Here is a 16468-nt window from a genome sequence, read left to right on the forward strand (position 1 = left end):
AAAATATTCTCTGGAAGAATGTTTTCATTTGGGTACAAATTTGAAATTAATCGTCCATGTAAAGCTTCTTTCCCTTGCTGACTTACTTTTCCGATTCTTACATCTTGTAGAATATTTTTATAATCTTCATCCTTTGCCTGCCGCATATTTTGAAGCAGTTCTGCATATTTGAAGTTTAACCATATATTAACGTTTCCAATGCTTCCTAGGCACTTCCTGGTATCTTCATGCGTGAGCATTTTGAATACAGGTTGTCCTTTCACTGGAATCAACTGCAGTAGATTTCCAAAAACAATATTATGTTTTCCTCCAAATAAGACATCATAGTCTGTTCTAAGTATTTCTTACATTCTCAAATGCACAAAAGCAAGCATTATATTTGACACCATGCTTACTTCATCAATGATAAGAAGTTTCATTTTCTTCAGGACTCTCGAAACTTCGGAACACGCATCTCCAGATAGCTTGTGATATTGCAATTTATTATCATGCTCCACTGGCAGCATCAGTAAACGATGTAAAGTAATCCCTTTATTACTATGTGCTGCCAGCCCAGTTGGAGCGGTAACAACACAAGATAGCGGTGATTCAGTCCTTTTCTGCAGATAAGTTGTAATTGCTTTAATCAGAACACTTTTTCCAGTTCCCGCTTCTCCACTTACGTACAGTTGGACTGGTTTAAATGATGTACATGAGCACTCTTTTTTCTCATGAGTGAATCCATGTTCAATCTGTTCTGTGACTTCGTCATATATCTGTTTCTGCTCAAGGTTTAGTTGTTTCACCAAATCTTCTAAGTTAACTACATCATCTTGAGCTTGTTCCACAGCTCTTTCCACCTCATCCATGGCAGTGGCAGCTTCATTTTGAATAATTGGTCCTCCAAGTGGATCCTGACTCAATGAAGCAGAACTCTGACTGTCTTGAAAACTGTCTCTAGCAATCTCTGCAGCAATTGTGGCTTCTTGCTCTATTTCTTCGTTCAACATTTGCAGATAATTTGGAAAAACAGGACATTCTATAGTATCCTTGGTTGCATTAAAAGAATCTTTTGAACAGAGAAAATCACCAAGTTGTCCTCTTCTGTACGCCATGGCTTAGAGAGTTGCAAAAGAGCTAAATAGTAAAATTCCCTTTTCTCTGGATTTTCGCAACTCAATTTTCGATGATTAATTAAATGGCCTTTTTTCTGTCTCACTAGACATCCTTCACACCCAATGATAGCATATATTCCATTGTTGATATCTTTTCTGATCGTTCTCTTATAAATATAGTTTTGCAGAACTTCATACAAACAACTGTTCTCAAGATGACTACTTCTATTTGGATAGTATGTATCCAACATGTTTGTCTTCAAAATATCTGTACTTTCTGGTTCTTTCTCCGCCAAATACTCTATTTCTCGTACAGATTTGAAAACTCGATTTCGTGTTGCAGCAAGACCTAGACTCACCCAAATGATGGTTCTAGATTTGGCATAGTGACTTGCTGATGACAATCGATCAGAACATTCATATTGTGATGTATTCCTATAGGTTCTGTATCGATTCCCCTATTCCCGGCCCTGTTCTGGTTAATACTTAACTAGCAGCCGACCCACGGTGCAAAACCGTTATCTGATTAAGCCACACCACGGCACAGAAACGTGTTATCTGATTAGGTAATAACGCATGCCATCTAATTAGACAAGCACTATTCCTCCAGCCCCTGATAAGGCATACGGAGTTCTCAAAACAAATCAAACCTATGACAACCTGGGAAAATCCCTGCGGCCATTGTTTTGATTTCACCGAGAACTTCAGCAAAAGAATGTGCGAACAAGCCCGTTCGTATGACATCCTTATTGACGTATCCATGTCCATCCTTACGTCAATCTCGACACCTTACAGGTATAAATATTACCGACATTGCCTTAAGCAAACACACGCGGTGGTGACGAGATCGGAGCAGCGAGACGCGCTGAGGAGCCCAGCAGAGAGCGAAGCCCACACGCGCTGCCCCGCCTTCCTGACGCACTGAGAACGAGATGCTGCTTTTCTCCTGCCGAGAAATCCAGCTCCGGCGCTTCCAGGCAGCCCTCGCAGGCAGCTGGAATATCAAGACCAGAGACGAGAGATACCAGCCCTCAACCATTCTAGATCTCAGGTACAGAACTGAACAACCCCTTGCAGAGAATTCTTGAGTCAGTCACTTGGCAAAACAAACTTAACTTAAACTGCTACTTATCTACTCCCGCCCACGTATTAGGCTTAGGTCAGGTACACTGGGGTAGGCGTGGTTAGAAGCACCAGTTGAGTACGGTTAGTCAAATGTATATATGTATGTATCTATTTTATCAATTTTAACTATCATATGGCTTAGAAACCATATCAATGCTTCTGCAGTATTATTTTATACTTTTATCGTATGCACTTTACTTAACCATAAGTATCGCAATAATATCGATTCATTTCTCTTGTACGAGAAAAGAGACTGATCAATAAATAACATCTTTTATTGAACACGCCCGTCTCTTCCTTTTCTCTACAAACTGGTGAAACTAAGAATGCACGTACTGACAGAGTAAAATAAGTTGTCTTTTGTTTTCACACAACTCTAGAGATACACTCTTGATTGGGGGAGAGCAAAGTTGTCATGTTCTATGGTTGTCAGAAACTAAATCCCTTGTCTATCCAGGGAAGTTAAAATCCTCCTTGTCTATTCGAGAAAGTTTCTAGTGAACTCTGAGCCAACTGGCAAAACCAAAAACTTTAAGTCTAATATCGTCAGTAGAAGACCTAGTTAACCTCTGCCCTAGATCTATACTATTGAAGATATTATTCCAATGCGCAGAGCCTATTGGGATAATAGGAACTACACTACATGGCGCCCAACGTTTGGATAGGCGATAAAACTAACGCAAGACATTAGAGTAACTCAGTCGTGCTTTTTCACACAGAACCCCTTTTTTCCCATAATACTCCAAAGACGTCTGGAGTGGGTAAAAGGTCATATCCGCCAAACCTCGCAGGAGGAGACTCCTATGTATGGTTCTTGGTTTATTCAACGTTGAAGGATACACTGTTCCAAAATATTGTGCATCTAATCTTTGGTTCCATAGAAACCTGATCTGCGAACAAACAGAATAACCTTCCTGTCGGTAAAATGATAGACAGTGATGAAGAAAGGGAGACAGTTAGAATAGCAGCTGAACTCCTAGTAGCAGACAATACTCTGCTGCAAAATGACCCGGAGGCAAAACTCATCCCGGTCAACATAAGAAAATCTATAACTTTAAAACTTACAGAAAATGGACTGACATCGAGAGGTGGTACAGTCATATTCGTAATTGAGGCACACGAATATCGGCAGACAGAGGTATTCTATTCATGGATAAACTTTCCAGCAGCAAACGCTGTAACAAAAGAGTTCCACTATTATAAAATAGAGGAACCACCGGATACCTACACTCCTTTCGAGGAGGTGGAAGTACCACTCAAATTCCAAGAGCACCTGCTCTTGTTTAATGGCGCCCTAAAACATAATAATCACATCACCAGGCTCGGTCCACTAGGTAGACCAGGAGCAACGTGGCCGGTCCTAGCCGGATATACACCACATCCAGACATTGAAGAAATGTCTGCACCAGATCTTTTAGCACAGCTAAAACAACTAATCAAAATACATAGACAATTAGTCCAATATGTAATGCGGACTTCAACAATCCAACCAGCAAATAAAATTCCACAGCTGACCCCTCATCAGGGTAACACAAATAAAATTACACCACAGAGCATACAGTCCTGTCTGGGTAAAGTACCCGCAAAACGGGAACAAATACCTTTCTGGCTAGCACAAAAAATCACTCAAATAGAGGCGGTGTTTCCAGACACCACCCCGGTAGAAAAACACAGGATTCTGACTATCTGTCTTCCAATGGGAATCGCACCACACGTGGAGGACTGTGACACCTGGGGTACAGTCTTTGCTTCCATATACACAAAAACACATGGTGTACCATCCATGTCAGTAATACCAGATGTGCTAAAACAAATTCAAGATGAATATGGTCCAGAACCTGCTTTAACTCTTGGTATGAAACTACTGAAAGATTTCAACCAGGTCTCTGCAATATTATTAGCCAACATAAAGGGAGAAGCAGCAAACGTGGCGATCCGCCAAAGGTTAAAAGAGACAGATATAGCAGACCAACCAACTGAAATTGCCAGAATCATAGAGAAATCCTATGAAGAACTAGGAAGAGATAGTCTGGGTGGAATACCGGTAAAACCTCAACTGATTGAAAGTCCTGAAAAGATATTTATTAAAAATAATTTAAACACTCAAAAAAAGAGCTGGGATGGAAACAAACAATCCAATCCTAAAGAAAAAAGATTCCAGTCCAGAGGAAGGTCTCCTCGGCGGAGAGAAAGATCTCCGAACCAAGGACGCAGGTCTCCCCAAAGTGAGCCCTCTGGGAAAAAATACAACCTTAGAAATAGGGATAATATAAAGAAACCTGATAGATATCAAGATAATGATACACGTCCCTCTCAATCTTTTCAGACTTCCTCGCAGAAATCGGAAAGAAGAGGACGATCAGAACACAGGGAAGAGCACGTCAAGTCCAAAAACAAGGAACCTGCTCATCCGAATAAAAAGTTACAATTTCCAAAAAAGAAGGTAGCCAGTATTAAAGTAATCAAAGATGCCGAGAATACTGAGGACACAGCTGAAAAACGGAGAATGGGCTCAGACAATGCTAGACAGCGCAGCAGAAGTGAGCATAGCTCGTAAAGCCCTTATGAATCATCTGGAGACAGTGGACACGAATGAATATATTCAAGTGGAAACTGCCGACACCAGAGTTAGCAAACCTCACAAAATATATGAAATTACATTGCGTATAGAGGGGGATAAGACTAGAAAAATAAGGGGACTATTTTGGGATAATCTCTCCCAGGGCTATGACATCCTTCTAGCTGAAAAAGACTGGCCACCCGAGTTCGTCAGAGAGTGCCCTCATGGCGAAGAAATAATTATGCCTGCCTTCTCAAATCACATTCCAATTCATAAAAAATATACACTTGCTAGAAAGTGGGCAGTAGCTCAAGCTCCTGCTTTATATAAAAATCATGTAGGATGGGATGAGGACTCTCCTCCTCACAAAATCCAGTTAAAATCACAACCTACTGCACAGAGGCAGTACCCAATTAAGCAAGAAGCTAAAAAACAGGTAAAAGAGATCCTAGATCAACTTGAATACCAGGGGGTGATTGAAACTTGCACCTCACAAATGAACAATCCTTTGTTTCCTGTCTCCAAACCAGACAACTCATATCGTCTAGTTTTGGATTACAGACACCTTAACTCATGTTGCAAAACTTTTGCAGTGCAAAACTCACATAGTGCTGCACTAATGAATAACATAGTACGCAAAAAATACAAAACAACATTAGACATCTCTAATGGATTCTTTTGTCAAAATATAGCACCAGAAAGCAGATATTTGACTGCGTTCTCGGTAAATGGCACACAAAAAAGTTTCTGCCGTTTACCCCAGGGGCACAAGAATAGCCCAGGATTATTCTCAAAGAGAGTAACAGAATTACTACAAACATACGATGACGAGGCATTATCATATGTCGACGACATTTACCTAACAGATGATGACTTGGATACTCACTTGAAGAGAGTGAACACCATACTACTTGGGTTCGCAGCAGAGGGTTACAAATTCAACTTTAAAAAATCAAGAATTGCCCATCTAACAGTCCTGTTTTTAGGATATGAATTATCAAGTGAAGGCAAAAGCCTGGCTGACAATTTCCTAGAGAAATGTGCAGTACTCCAAGCTCCTAGAACACTAAAAAACTTGCAATCAATTCTAGGCTTCCTAAATTTCGGAAGAACATACATTGCAAATTACGCAGAAAGGATCAAACCCCTTTATGATCTAATAAAACCAGATTTTAAAAGAATCAATTGGACTCAAAAACACACAGAAATTTTGAGATCTTTACAAACAGACATGCTAATTAAAACAAAATTAGAAACACGTGATAACTCACGCAATCTTGTGATTCGAGTCATCCCAGGAAGATGCAGATTCACATACCTGACCTCTAATGAGGGAGAAAAGGTACCAATTGCATACAAATCACACTTGTACACAGAAGCTGAAAAGAAGTTCAGTATTAAAGACAACATTGTTCATGCAGTTCAAACGGCTATAGCAAGAGAAAAAGACAACGCCGACGGTAGATATATCACAGTCAGAACAGCGGAGTCAGCCTTTGAGGCATTAACAACCCCATGTAATTTACCAAAAACAGCGTTGAATCCAGAATGGATACAATGGGTGAATTCAATTGCAACGGACAAAGTAAAATACTACTTTGATCCAGAATTAAAGGAATTAAAATTTCTAGAATATGAAATAAAATACCCTCTGCCAATCGACATTCTGCCTTTACGACAGTACGCCTGTGTAATACATACAGACGGGCATGCTCAACCCTCAGTTTGGGGAGAGCTGGCTTACAAGGCCACATGCGAAATTGTAAAAGAAGTGCGGCGCGGAGGTAAATTAAGACCTCTACTTACAAAAACACACTCAGTGGAAAATAATTCAGAACAACAAACTGAAATAATAGCGTTAAAAATGGCGCTAGATAATGCCGATCGCGAATTCCCGACACTTATTGTGTGCGATTCGTATTACTGCGTCAAATCATACAATAACGATTTACAGAAATGGATTCAAAACGGTTACAAAGATGACACAGGTGCAACAATAAAGCAAAAAGTGCTTTGGGAACAAGTAGCTCTTTTACAGAAAGATCTACCAAAAACTCACGTGATACATTCAGTGAGTCATCAGCGTGATGGCGTTCACGTTGGAGGGAATTCATTGGCTGAGAAAGCCACAACGGCAGCAACTGAATCGGCTTCCGTAGTCAAGAAAAAGCGTACAGTAAAACACATTGACGGTGAAACTATGCTGGCGGTGAAAACGTCATCAAAAGGCGACTGCTCAGCACTACCGATCAACTATCCACTCAATTATACATACATAATCGATGCAAACTCCGTTCCTTTTGCTCGAATCCCTGGAGTGGGGGACAGAGTGATTCCAAACATGGACAGGAGAGGTTTGTTAATAGCAGACGCACATATGGGTAAGGGTCTCAGACACCTTAAACAAAAAGATTCTCTGGAAGAATTACAATCAGTGTACTGGTGGCCAGGTATGAGCCTGCATCATCACATCTTTGTAAAGAACTGCCCAGACTGCAATAGAGATCGCAGTGGCGAGAGAAACGGTATATTAGCATGGCGTTTCACTCCAGAATTGATCAACAATAAAAACTAAAGCGTCCAATTAACATATAAAGACTAGTTTCCACTCGGCTGACGTCTGGACTGTTAGAAAAAGATTTGCGAGTCTATAATGGCATATACGCTAGAAGCATACTACGTTTGGCTGAATGTTTTTTCTTCTTGCCCTAAAGCGTATGAAAAACATTGCCAAATGAGCATAGCATAGCGGGACTCTTCTCACTTCCTACCTGAGGGAACGGGATGGTGTAAAGAAAAAACCAAAGGCATAAAGCAATCTATAACAGCGAAGGTATTAGGTTCGGGAGCTGGGTGGGTCAAACATCTAATAAGTGTCCAATGTAGTCTAAATAACCTGCCAAGAAATTCTCTGAGGGGATTCAGTCCGTACGAACTATTGTTTGGAACTAGAATGATGGTCTTAGATCTTGACAGTCAGACTTCAGTGGTTAAAGAAAAAAGCTTTGATATCAAAGATCGTTTGGCTATTTTACAGGACTTAAAGGAAACAAGGAAAGACCTGAGCAACATAACGTTGAAACAACAGCCAACGACCACTGAAGAAAAACCACCTGTCCCAGCAAGACCTGTCTGGATTCCAAAAGTCGGGGATCTAGTCAGAGAAAAGATCGCGGTAAAGAAGGAATTTGGGCCTTCTTACAGAAAAGCAGTTCCTGTCTTGTCTATCAACGGGACAAGATCAGTAGTACTACCGCCCCTTGCTGGTAAAAAGGAGAACCGAGTTGTATCCATCGACTTGGTTAAACCACAATCATGTGGCCGATAACAAACAGTAGGCCAAGTGGACTCCCGATAAGTAGTAGAGCACCAAGGTTTGCTACAAACACAGAGGTTCAATCTAAGAGGCTACTCACGTTTGAAATGCCAAAAGAACAACAACAAGGTCTATGCAACAATGCTATGGAACTTAAACCTCTACAAACCCAAATAAAAACATTTAGCAAAGACACACAAATCTACAATAAAGTAATAAATGACTATGCTGCTGCAACAAAACACACGGATAAAGCAAATATCAATCCTGAAACTATTGGAACAATAGACAGAACGGCATCCGGTTACTTCATCAACTTCAGCGATTCAAACCTGAGTGAATCAAAGGAACAAACATCAACAAAAACCTTTAAAGACAAAGCTAAGGAACTTTTTCAACAACTGAAAGAAACCTATCTGATTTCTCCATGGATTGAATTCTGGGTGGCCTTAGGTGCACTTATCCTCATACTTTGGCTCATCATGATACTATGTTTGGGACACTTCATTGAGGGAAAATATGCTAAAATGGACACAGCAAGCCAGAAAATCAACTTGGTCCTCAAACCACACACGTCTTCACACGTCGAGAAAAGAGAACTTTCTTCAGTCAACTTCACAGCCAATCCTATACCCGGTGGGGAAGCATGGGACAATACTGATTATGAAATCTATGGTCCGGTTGAAATCCTGAAATATCCACACCAAATCAAGATCTCATTGAGTGACTTTTTAAAACCAAGCTCAGTTGCTGATGATTGGGACGTGGAAAGCATTAATAATATGATGTCTGATCTAGTGATGTCTGCTAAATTTACAAAACATGATTATTTGCAGGGTTCATCTAATTATGATAAAATGTTCTGCTATAATCACTATAGTAATCATTATCTGCATAAATCTGCACAACCTAGAAATGTTCTAAATTATAATCAATGGGAACACTGTGCAACCCCTCCAAAAGGTAGCTCAAGAACCTTTTATGACAAATATTCATATTTTTCAGGGTTCAACACAAGTAATGCAGAAACGTTTTATTTCAAATTATCAAACAAGACAGGTACAAAAACCATGCTTACAAACACTAAATTGATATATTCAGACTCGTTTTTTGAACAAATGAGTACGTTTGGTTTTGAATACTGGAACAAAAATGTTGAAGTAAAAAGTGTTTGGGGTACAAAGGAATGGCAAGTACAAGGTATAGAATCATTGTTTAGAGCCTGCATGATCCCAGAACAAATGATATTTTTGAATGACACTATTCAACAAACTACCTGTCTTGGCCTAGCCAAAATCAAAGATTTAAACAAACCGTCTATTCCAAAGCCAACGATAAACAGTAATAGCTCGACAGATGAGGAGATAGACGTAAACCATATATTAAGCAAAAACAGAACACATCCAGATTGGAAAAAGTGGTTGATCTGGCCCACAGATACTAATAACTGTCAAGACAGATTCCTGAACAAAATCCAGGGGTTCAAATTGACCAGGCCAGACCCTAGATATTCCCAAAGACAACACCCAGGGATAATTACCACGTACAGTGTGGGCAAGCTCTGCCTTCAATGGCTACAAACATCCACACTGGCAGAAATTAAGCAACACCTAACTTTACTTACTGATGGTGCTGACTTGCGTGATTTCATTATGGGACCACGCAAACAGCGTCAAAAACGCTTCATAGCAGCCTCTGTATATGCAGCTTATAACGAAGCCTGGAAAATAACTCAAATTGAAACATCAGAGAGAATACGGGAAATTGACCGTATTAATTTGGAAAAATCACTTTCTGTAGTGGACAATGGGTTAATGACTCTGTCCTCCAGAATATACTCTTTGGACAGCATTGTGTCTTCAGCAATCGACATAATATCGCAAGACTTACTGTTGTTACAACACGGTCAGTCCCAATTGCGTTCTATTGTACAACTTGGCTGGACGTTACAAAATCTGCGTTATGTGCCTTGGCGTTTAATCAACACAACGTCACTGTTCAATATCTTTAACCTTACTGATAAACAAATCAGTATGGCACAGAAGGGTGCTGATTATACAATCCTGAGCATTGAGAAACTCGAGAGATTACCATTGACAATGTCAGAACGACCTGTCAGTGAGTGGATAATACATGGAATAATTAATATTCCAATATCTACTTTCAGGTTTCAATACTGCCAAAAATATATACAGGCTGGCATGTACGAAAAATTGGGTAAAGGGTACATTAAGTCAACATGGAACTTGCCCTATTCACATGCTTGTGTCAGTAATAAAGGCCGGAAAGTGTTTCTTAGTGGCAATAATTGTGCCATGTCACTAAGCGGTACACTTCTGTGTAATGGTATTAGTTTACACGGAGCCTGTGAAGGGTCCTCAAATAACCTTTCATGTCACCAGCTAGGCACAGCTGCGACATAAATAGAACCATTCTTTAGGAGACTATCGAACGGGAGTTACATTATAATCGTAGACCGCAGATGTTGTAGCTTGGTGCCCGGAGTAGCTTATCTCATAAGTACGACTGCGAAGGTCATGTGCTGTGAACGAGTATTGTTCCCCAGCGCAATGCCAGACAGGGAGGCAAGGTTATGGCCGAATTTGAAAATTTCTTCCATTAGAGTCGATACTTTAAGCAGAATGAAAACAGTGCTCCTTCAGACGCCGACCAGGCTCACGTCATCAAAAGAAACGTATTTTCTCCAAGTTGCAAGGACAACGGCAGAGATTCATTCATTGTTATCAACTAATTCCCCCATACATTTCGCAGAAATCCTGAACGAAATCTTAAATATTTCTGATACCAGTGGGGTCTCAAATGTATTTAAGACAGTGTTTTCAGGGGCTCTAACACCATTTAAAGCCATTCTGGGTATTTTTCCAGACTTTGTCCATTCCGTCTTTGGTGGACTTCCTCTCCTTTTGGGACTAGTGGCAGGAATCCTATTTTTGATCCTGTTATTTCGCTATGGCAAACCGTGTCACAGACAAAACACCTGCGACAAGGGAAGAAACAATCCTAGCCATTGGATACCGGGACCAGATATCTAAAATCCTTGGACTGTCCTGGCTTAGAGACCTGAACATGACTTGGTTTCTTTCATTTAGACCAATGTGGCAAAGCTGTGTTTTACCTGTATTAAGGTGCTTGCTATGCGGAGAAGAATGCGTGTTGGACACCTGTCTGACGCTACAATCGGATGCGCCAATGGATGCAGAAACTTTGTTGGGTCCGGTCACGGCTCATGCATTGTGCTGTCCCCAGCGGCTACCAATCCTGATGACGGCATTCATGGAGACTTCACCACTACGATTAAGGGGTAGTGAGGTTCAAGATGAAAGCAGCATCGATCAGGTACGACCTTCTGTCAGCTATGCTGATCCAAACATCAATGAAGGCAATCATGCTCACGAATGCATGGTAACATCTTTTTCCGAGTTAATGGAACTTTCACAGGAAGCTGTTGACAGCTTTTTCGAGAGTCTAAATGATATGATGTTCTCACCAGAGCAGAAATAATGGCTTTTGAGCAGGCTAGCACACGGCGTTCCCAACACCATGAATTTGACCTTCAACTTTGATAATAAAGTATCATGAACAATTTTCTCCAGTTTACGGACAGCGGAACATTATTTTTCAGCGGCCCCAAAAATTATTTACAATTTTTCGGGACACTCATCTTCTGCTTAAAGTAGAGACTATTCTTAGAGAACTATATTTCTATTTTAGGAACTTTAGAATCATTAGCTGCCCTCTAGCCTGTTCATAAATATTTTATTTTGTGATGAAATGGTCTCGCATTTTTTTTTCTTCTGTCTTAAGAGCCATTTCATGTGTAATTTTCATATCTTATTAGTTATGATGTATGAATATGCGTGATATTTAGCATTAATATACTGCTTGAGTGCATATAATGTATATATATATATCGTTTCGTATATTTCATGTTTCAAAATGCATATGGATGTATTTTGGGGTGGTACGGTATACACATGCTCTACTAGTGTATTTGCTATGCCTAGATCTTGTAAATATGGACATAGTCCGCGTGGAGTGGGTGTGATGTATTCCTATAGGTTCTGTATCGATTCCCCTATTCCCGGCCCTGTTCTGGTTAATACTTAACTAGCAGCCGACCCACGGTGCAAAACCGTTATCTGATTAAGCCACACCACGGCACAGAAACGTGTTATCTGATTAGGTAATAACGCATGCCATCTAATTAGACAAGCACTATTCCTCCAGCCCCTGATAAGGCATACGGAGTTCTCAAAACAAATCAAACCTATGACAACCTGGGAAAATCCCTGCGGCCATTGTTTTGATTTCACCGAGAACTTCAGCAAAAGAATGTGCGAACAAGCCCGTTCGTATGACATCCTTATTGACGTATCCATGTCCATCCTTACGTCAATCTCGACACCTTACAGGTATAAATATTACCGACATTGCCTTAAGCAAACACACGCGGTGGTGACGAGATCGGAGCAGCGAGACGCGCTGAGGAGCCCAGCAGAGAGCGAAGCCCACACGCGCTGCCCCGCCTTCCTGACGCGCTGAGAACGAGATGCTGCTTTTCTCCTGCCGAGAAATCCAGCTCCGGCGCTTCCAAGCAGCCCTCGCAGGCAGCTGGAATATCAAGACCAGAGACGAGAGATACCAGCCCTCAACCATTCTAGATCTCAGGTACAGAACTGAACAACCCCTTGCAGAGAATTCTTGAGTCAGTCACTTGGCAAAACAAACTTAACTTAAACTGCTACTTATCTACTCCCGCCCACGTATTAGGCTTAGGTCAGGTACACTGGGGTAGGCGTGGTTAGAAGCACCAGTTGAGTACGGTTAGTCAAATGTATATATGTATGTATCTATTTTATCAATTTTAACTATCATATGGCTTAGAAACCATATCAATGCTTCTGCAGTATTATTTTATACTTCTGCTTTTATCGTATGCACTTTACTTAACCATAAGTATCGCAATAATATCGATTCATTTCTCTTGTACGAGAAAAGAGACTGATCAATAAATAACATCTTTTATTGAACACGCCCGTCTCTTCCTTTTCTCTACAAACTGGTGAAACTAAGAATGCACGTACTGACTGAGTAAAATAAGTTGTCTTTTGTTTTCACACGACTCTAGAGATACACTCTTGATTGGGGGAGAGCAAAGTTGTCATGTTCTATGGTTGTCAGAAACTAAATCCCTTCTTGTCTATCCAGGGAAGTTAAACTCCTCCTTGTCTATTCGAGAAAGTTTCTAGTGAACTCTGAGCTGGCTGGCAAAACCAAAAACTTTAAGTCTAATATCGTCAGTAGAAGACCTAGTTAACCTCTGCCCTAGATCTATACTATTGAAGATATTATCCCAATCCGCAGAGCCTATTGGGATAATAGGAACTACACTACAATATGCTCCAATTTCTCGATGCGACAACATCTTCAGACTGTAACTGTATAATTTCTTGCTTAGACTCTTTTCATGTGAAATGTCCTCCCACATTTCTTTCAGTTCTGTCTTTTCTTTTTTTGTGATGTAAGACGTCACATATCGAGCCACAGCAATAGAGTTGTCAGCAACGAATTGAATATCCATGTTAGCATTCCACATGGACAAAATCACTGGGTTGTAGTCGTTGATGTACTTGGACTCTTCGTTTCTTTTTAAATTGTATGTATTTTTTGGTGATTTCCTCGTCACAGTATGTCGCAGAGAAGACATCAAATTATTAACTCTTCCTTTAGAAATCACTGGTCGTGGAAAGCTGAAACGACATTTTGTGTAGAACTTGTCCTTGTTTCTGAATTTTCGACGACAGTACTTTCCACAACGATGGGATTGAAAGCGTAAAACTTGTTGCCTTAAACTGTTTTCTTCGGTAGTTTTCGGAACAGCACATGTTGAATACTCTTCAATGAAGCTCATCACTGTCTCATCCGAATCTGTTCCAAATTTGGGTTCATCTTTAATCCACAACAACATATGTATATGAGGAGCACCTCTCGCTTGATACTCCTTTCTCCAAAAGAAATCCAAAACCTCTCCAAGGGGAGGATTTTTTTGGTTGGTAATAAAAGACATCACAGCTTCAAATCTATGATTGAAATATCTGCACACATTCACTGGATCCAAAGAACACAGTTCTCCAGCAGTTTTGAATTCTATATTTTGAATATTTGCATTTGCCTCTCGTAGAAATTGAAGTAAGTCGTCCCATGCATACTCAGCCCAGCTAAGAGTGAGGAACCATGTAGGAGTTCCTAAGTTTCTTAGCATACATTTCAATTCCCCATGACGACGGAACCAATACTCATTTGTACCACGCTGACATGCCATGAGATTGATTAAATGAGATTGCAAAATATTATCTTGCAGATTCACTTTCTCCATAAAGTCCCTCGCCGAAACATTTTTCAAATGTGCTCCACTTTTCAGTATATGGTTTACTGCATAAGAAAGCCCAGACAAGTCACTTTCATACAGTAGATGAAACAAATAGGGAATGCATTGACGAAACCTTGGATCTTCAGCATATAATCTTACAGTTCGATATTCAGATGCAGGAATTTGAAGTGGTCGATCGTCATATCGTCCACCTCGACCTGTTGGAAATAGCTGTGGAAAACAACGAGCTTCCAAACTTTCTTCCCATACACTAATGGGACTTCCTTTTGCTGCTTTCATTTCAAACAAGTCAATTGCATTCCCCATCACTTCTTTGGAATGCAAAGGATGAACAGTATAATGTTCATATATTTCTTCACTTCTAGACACATCAACTTTTTCGATTTGGCCAGCTGAACAATCACTGTCTTCATCTGCAGCTGTTTCCTCTGCTTCAACACATACATGTTTGTAGTACTCATTGTTTTTGACCAAATACAACGTTGCCTTTTTGATTTTCCTAACATCCACTAAATCTTGCCAGATTTTCTTACTCTTTGTCGGAACCCCATTAACTAGAATAACCAGAGGTTCCTCTTCCACTTTCTCTACATCAATTGTATCAATATTTTTCTTGAAATCTAGAGGCAAATAAACAACTCTTCCCTTTAATCCTCTCTGTAAATCTGAAGGAGGCAATTTCCCTATCTTAGGCTCCATGCGAACAATTGCCTGAGAAGGATGTACACATTGAATCAAAATAGACTCATATGTATTTAAATCCATCAATTCACGGGGAATGTCTACCAACTCCAGATTATTATGAACAGCTCTAGCAGGCATTCTATTTTGATTTAATTTATCATAACAATATTTACAAATACGCTGATCAGAACTTAAATCAAAACAATTCTCCACCCACAAATAAGTTGCAAAATCCTTCCACTCATAATTATTTATCTTTTCACTTTTTACGTATAAATCAACTAATCTAGTTTAATGCTTATAATTACTTCATCGACAACACACACAAGTAAAATTCGGCCTTTCACTTGATTTCACCTTAAACCTGGTAATTTCCTGCTCAAACTTTTCTGTACTTGAAATCTGTACATTGTCTTCCACATTACCTTGAATTGCTGTGTCAATTTCTACACTGTCCTCTTTTTCACCAAAATAACAAATCTCAATTTCTTCACAAATCTTCTTCACATCTAATTCAGTTCCATGCAAAAGAGCACTCTTTAATTGTTTAAGCTTAAGTGCTGGACTTTTTGCATAATACAACATTCTCACTAATTTCCTCATTTTGGTATGATGCACTGCTAACATCCTAAAATGATGAAAAACACTCTGACAGACTTTTCTAGAAAGACAAGCCAGTGAATGCCCTTGCAAACCTGTGTTTTCTCTCACTCTGCAAGGATCTAAGTCTTGCAACAACTTCACTTTCTGCTTTAGACTTTTCTTAATATATGTACGTAAGAAATTACAAAACAAATCAATTGATTCCTGTCGCACACTACAAATACGACTACACTTCCAAGTGTACACTGGACCCTTAGTACGTCTCCCTAAAACTTCATCAGTTAAAGTCTATTCAGGGTTGCAGATGAGGTAAGGATTGTCTAGGGGTGCACAAGAGGTATGGCCTCTATTGAAGAGTGTAGTAGAAGAGAGGTCTGTCCACGGGTGCAAAGAACTTGAGACCTGTGTCTAAGAGTGCAGTGGGGGATAGGCTTCATGAAGCCTAGTCCACTGCACTCTTAGACACAGGTCTCACCACCTACGCTCTCCAAGAAAAGCCTCTCTCCCACTACAGTCTTGAACACAGGCCTCACCTCCTCTGTCCCTCTGGACATGCCTCACCTCATCTGCACAATCTGCTTCCTAATGTGAGGTAACACATGTGACATGATTGTGAAAAGGTCACATTTTTTTATGTAATCATGCACACACTATTTATTCTTTCTCAAAAATGT

This window comes from Lissotriton helveticus, chromosome 1_2 (genome assembly GCF_964261635.1).
Source record: "Lissotriton helveticus chromosome 1_2, aLisHel1.1, whole genome shotgun sequence".
Lineage (NCBI taxonomy): Eukaryota > Metazoa > Chordata > Amphibia > Caudata > Salamandridae > Lissotriton > Lissotriton helveticus.